The sequence below is a fragment of the Durio zibethinus genome, unplaced genomic scaffold, assembly GCF_047325235.1.
Source record: "Durio zibethinus cultivar Kanyao isolate XHJ-2024 unplaced genomic scaffold, ASM4732523v1 HiC_scaffold_281, whole genome shotgun sequence".
Lineage (NCBI taxonomy): Eukaryota > Viridiplantae > Streptophyta > Magnoliopsida > Malvales > Malvaceae > Durio > Durio zibethinus.
In genome coordinates this window covers 1-5000 of record NW_028322904.1, presented here as the reverse complement: position 1 = coordinate 5000, position 5000 = coordinate 1, and the positions used below count along the sequence as shown (strand labels likewise).

The 5000-nt window shown below is 31.9% G+C and overlaps 3 non-coding genes across 3 annotated transcripts; 1 reads left to right on the top strand and 2 right to left on the bottom strand.

The window, feature by feature from the left end:
* Window positions 1-553: 553 nt before the first annotated feature.
* TRNAT-GGU (transfer RNA threonine (anticodon GGU)) lies at window positions 554-625 on the bottom strand. The gene has a single exon. It is a non-coding gene; the product is annotated as a tRNA-Thr (tRNA).
* A 1603-nt stretch (window positions 626-2228) lies between these two features.
* TRNAD-GUC (transfer RNA aspartic acid (anticodon GUC)) lies at window positions 2229-2302 on the top strand. The gene has a single exon. It is a non-coding gene; the product is annotated as a tRNA-Asp (tRNA).
* Window positions 2303-4667: 2365 nt separating this feature from the next.
* TRNAC-GCA (transfer RNA cysteine (anticodon GCA)) lies at window positions 4668-4739 on the bottom strand. The gene has a single exon. It is a non-coding gene; the product is annotated as a tRNA-Cys (tRNA).
* Window positions 4740-5000: the final 261 nt, after the last annotated feature.

Below are 5000 nucleotides of genomic sequence, written 5' to 3'. Positions count from 1 at the left end.
CTCTTTCTCTATAAAGGAATAGAATATTAATTTATTCCTAGTAACAAGAAGATTGAATCGGAAATATCGACAGATTCTTGTGGAGTCCAAATAAATATGAAAAAAAAAAAGAAATCTACTGTTCCAATTTCATCTCTATCGAATTTTAATATCAGAATAGTGGATATAGTCACGATTCAATGGGTTAGATCCACTTACTTTTTCTTTTGTTGATTTCTAATCTTTACAATTCTTTACAATGGATTTGATTGGAATAATATAATGCAAAATAAAAATAAAAATATATATATATATTTGTCAATTCAAGAGACGACTTATCATTATTCATTATAATAAACAAATGTTCAACTTTCTTTTAGAATTACTCTACTCTAACTCATTAGAATAATAACTTATTAGATAATAACTTATTAGAGTTAAATTATACAGTTTCTAATTAAATTATTATACATATACAGTTGGTTTTTTATTACCAATAAAAACAACACCCCTATTCTTCGTTTAAATATGAATACTACTATTTCACTGGAGTTTTATGAAAAAAAAAGCCAAAAGCCCCTTATCGGATTTGAACCGATGACTTACGCCTTACCATGGCGTTACTCTACCACTGAGTTAAAAGGGCCGTTCGATTCAATTACTGAATGAATCGATAAGATCTATTTATATATATATATATAAGTATAAGTTATATATATATAAGTATATGCAGTAGACTCATAGTGGCTAGTAGCTCATTCAGGAATGAGAATTCTAATTTACTTAACGTGTAGAGGGTAAAATGGGTTTATTGATATTGGATTTGATAAATATCAATGCAATGAATTGTTTCAAGGCCGATCATAATTGGCTTATCAGAACAGAACGAAATTCATTTATTTGATTTGATTAATAGATGTACCTTAGCAATTCGACATGGATCCAATATATTTTATCGAAACATGTGATGAAGAGATTTGCTTTGTCCACCGAACCCAATTTTTAGAAAAAAAAAAAAAACACACATAATTTTCGATAACTTCTTGCTCCCTCTTCCCAAAATTCCAGATTTACTTTTTGTTAATTTCCTGGCTTAGTGTGAGATAGAAATACGCCTGTCTCGTCTTAATCTTAATAATGAGTGAATCAATGAATGAAAGTGGAAGAAATGAAGAATGAAAGTGGAAGAAATGAAGTTTAACTCCCCTTTTTATGTTTATGTCAGACCAATCACTTCCCGAAAGGATCTTATACTTTGTATTATTAATATAATCTAGTTTCTTTTTATAATATCGATTTATATAATATAATAATATAATAGATTGAATTTATCTAATTTATTTCTATATCTAATTTATTTCTATATAGAATAGAGTGGCGATTCAAATGAATGATTTATGAGTATAAATCATGAATCAAAAATGGAAAATCATAAAAGATGGAAAAAGCTTTCGGATCTAGTCATATCATTCCATTATATTGACAATTTCAAAAAACTGTTCATACTATGAGCATAGTATGATGTCGGTCAGGCAAATATGCCCCCCATCGTCTAGCGGTTCAGGACATCTCTCTTTCAAGGAGGCAGCGGGGATTCGACTTCCCCTGGGGGTAGGGTACTACGAAAGGAAGTTGATCATGGATTATCAATAAACCTATAATTGATTCTTCCTGGGTCGATGCCCGAGCGGTTAATGGGACGGACTGTAAATTCGTTGGCAATATGTCTACGCTGGTTCAAATCCAGCTCGGCCCAATAATTCGCTGATCCGCCATAACATAAAATGCCCATTTTTTTTGTATTTTGTTTTCCAGAAAAGCCAAACAAAAAAATTAGGGAAGAATAAAAAAAGTCCAATTTTCTGATATATCCATCCCTACCGCTATTTGTTTTTTATTTTGTTCTATTTATTTGTTCCCATAAATTCTGACCTTGATAATGATCTAGATTCATATCAGGATCATTAAGTATAAAGTTTAATGAAAAGAAAGAGTAAAGTAAAGAAAAAAGACTCTTTTTTTTTTTTCATTTTAAAATTGATTATCGATCGATTTGGCAATAACGAAAGGATTACTAGTAACTAGTAATCCGCGTTGCTCTCACTAAAGCGCATACCCGTATGGATATCAATATATCACTCGCGCCTTTGTTTGTTACAACACGGCGATTCGAATCTAAAATTTAAATAGAAAATGGCTTGAATGAAATCATAAGAATATCTATGCTGTACACTTTTCTTTATTGCCCTGGGATTGTAGTTCAATTGGTCAGAGCACCGCCCTGTCAAGGCGGAAGCTGCGGGTTCGAGCCCCGTCAGTCCCGACGGATACAATAAAAAAAAAATACATCAATTGATCCCTCCATTTTCTGTGAAAGGGAATACAAATGAAAGAATTTCATTCCCAAGGATAGCCTTTTTTATTTATTTTTTCCTTTCCATTTTTTGTTGGGGTTTATTTGTAAACTATTTGTAAACGGTGAAAGTGGAAAAGCAGTCAGATGATACATCATCAGATGATTGTACAAGGAAGGCGGTAGATTATCGAAAAGAAAGAGTGGAAAAGAATATATAGAAATAAAGGAAAGGAATTCTTTTGATTGGGCCAGGAATCCAATTTTGTATTCGGTGTGGATAAAAGAGCTTCCTATGTTATACTATTCAATTCTCGACGGTGAATCGATTTGATAGCTTAGATATTGTTATTCATGATATTGATCCCGATTCGATGTCATTGAAATGTAAGTCATCGCATTGAATTTACAAGCGACAAATTTATCATCTCTATGGGATTAAATCCCGAGTTATTGCGAAGTAAAAAAAACAATGAAATTATGGAAGTAAATATTCTCGCATTTATTGCTACAGCGCTGTTCATTCTAGTTCCTACCGCCTTTTTACTTATAATATACGTAAAAAACTGTCAGTCAAAGTGATTAATTTGAATGAAACTTGACTTTTTATCAAGGATTTAAGAAAAAAAGGATTCCAATTTCACGTCTTAAATAAATTAAATAAAATGAATGGACTAGAATCAGCAGTATCCTATCAAACTCGATAGTATGGTAGAAAAAAAATATGAATCTTTCTACCATACTATCCATATCTATTATTGTAATGTATAAAGATACAAGCTTAATATAGATGAATCTACAATATGTATCTTCATACATGTCGATATCAATTAAATATATGTAATGAAATATATGTAATGTACATAGTATCTCAATTTTATTTCTTCGCTTGATCTATTTTATTTGTGTTGATTTCAATCAATCTGAAATAATTGAAAGGCAAGTCTTACGATTTTCTAATTCTTTCATTTCATGGAACCGATTTTTAATTTAACTTCTTTTCTTTGATCCATGATATGAAATGAGTCAATAAAGCATGGCATAAATAAAATTCCTAAAATAATAAATAAAACAGGGGGTAAGTGTGCAATATGTGACTACACTAAGGCAAGATCTTATTAAATAAAAGAACTACTTTTTTTCTCTTTGAACAGTAACAGTAAAGAGGGAAGGAAATAAAAACAAACAAATACAGAAAAAAAAAAGGGGGGGGGGGTTCCTTGTCCCTCATTGTCCATATATAACTCTGGTAAGAGCTGGTTCATCAAAATAGAAAATTTAGGAAGAATTCTTTTTTTTTTTTAATAAATTGCCTATCATCCGTATCCTTTTACTTTCGAAATACGAACATGGGAATTATTGAAATGTTTGTTTGATTTTGATTGAAAGGGTATTATTCATAGAATACATTACTCCACTAGAATCCAAGAATTTCGAAATGAAGACTAATAAAATAGTTAAAAAGGCTTTGCAAAACGATCTAGAAAACAATTGATACGGTTTGATTCCTCAACCCAATTAGAAGTACCCCTAGAGTCCACTTCTTCCCCATACTACGAGTGAAAGGGAAAATGTAAAGACTACCATTAAAGCAGCCCAAGCAAGACTTACTATATCCATGTGTATTATGTCCCCTAATTTCTATGAATATGAAACAAATAGGAAGGAATTTTTCCATTATTGTTCACTAATAATAGTGGAATTACCGGTGCAGAGTCAAAAGGAAAAGGGAATTCTGACACACCACCGTTGATGAAACACTTCAATAAATCCGCTTATAACAAGTTCTTATATGATTTCTAGTAAAATCGAGAACCATTAAGCACAAGCAAAATACGCAGTAACACTTTTGGAAGTATCAAAAGAATGTTACTCACATGTAGCAATAATAAGACTTCTTCTTTCTTTTGGTGTCCCTTATTAAGTAAAAGCCAATTATCCATCCAATCTAATATTGATTGGATGCCTGAACACTCAGAGACTTTCATCAGTCTGTATACAAAGTATCTTCCAACCCTTCTACAACCATTCATTAGTTAATTAAACACTCCCGTTATCCAATCTAATTCAAGACTCCGATAGTAGCCCCTCTATTAGTAGGGGAGGGGCTACCATATCAAGATTTACTCATTCCCTTCCACTACTCTAGTTTTTCCTTGAATCCTAGACGTAAGGATTTACAACACTTTAGAAAACAAAACCTCCGGAAGTTTATAATCAAGTTTATAATCAAGAAAGTATCAAGAGTCCTTTTCTTACACTTGTTTTTGCCGGAGAAAATTGGTCGAGTTATATCAGCAAAACAGAATATAGGATTTCGCGTTTTTTGTTGATCAGGCGACACCCGGATTTGAACTGGGGAATAAGGGATTTGCAGTCCCCCGCCTTACCGCTCGGCCATGTCGCCAAAAGGCTACAAACAAAAAAATGAGAGTATCCCCTTTTTATTTTTAGATTGGATCCATACCTTCAATTGGTTATAGTATCTCAAGACACACAATATCTAAAAACAAAAACTTTCCCTTTCTTTTTTCTTTTCTATTGAAAAAGAAAATGTGGATTCTCAGTTACAAAAGTAAAAATGCAGGACAAAAAAATTGGAAACCATTAACTATTAACTATTGACGGCAAATTTATGGACGATTCTTCTTCACTTGTCTTTCTCTAA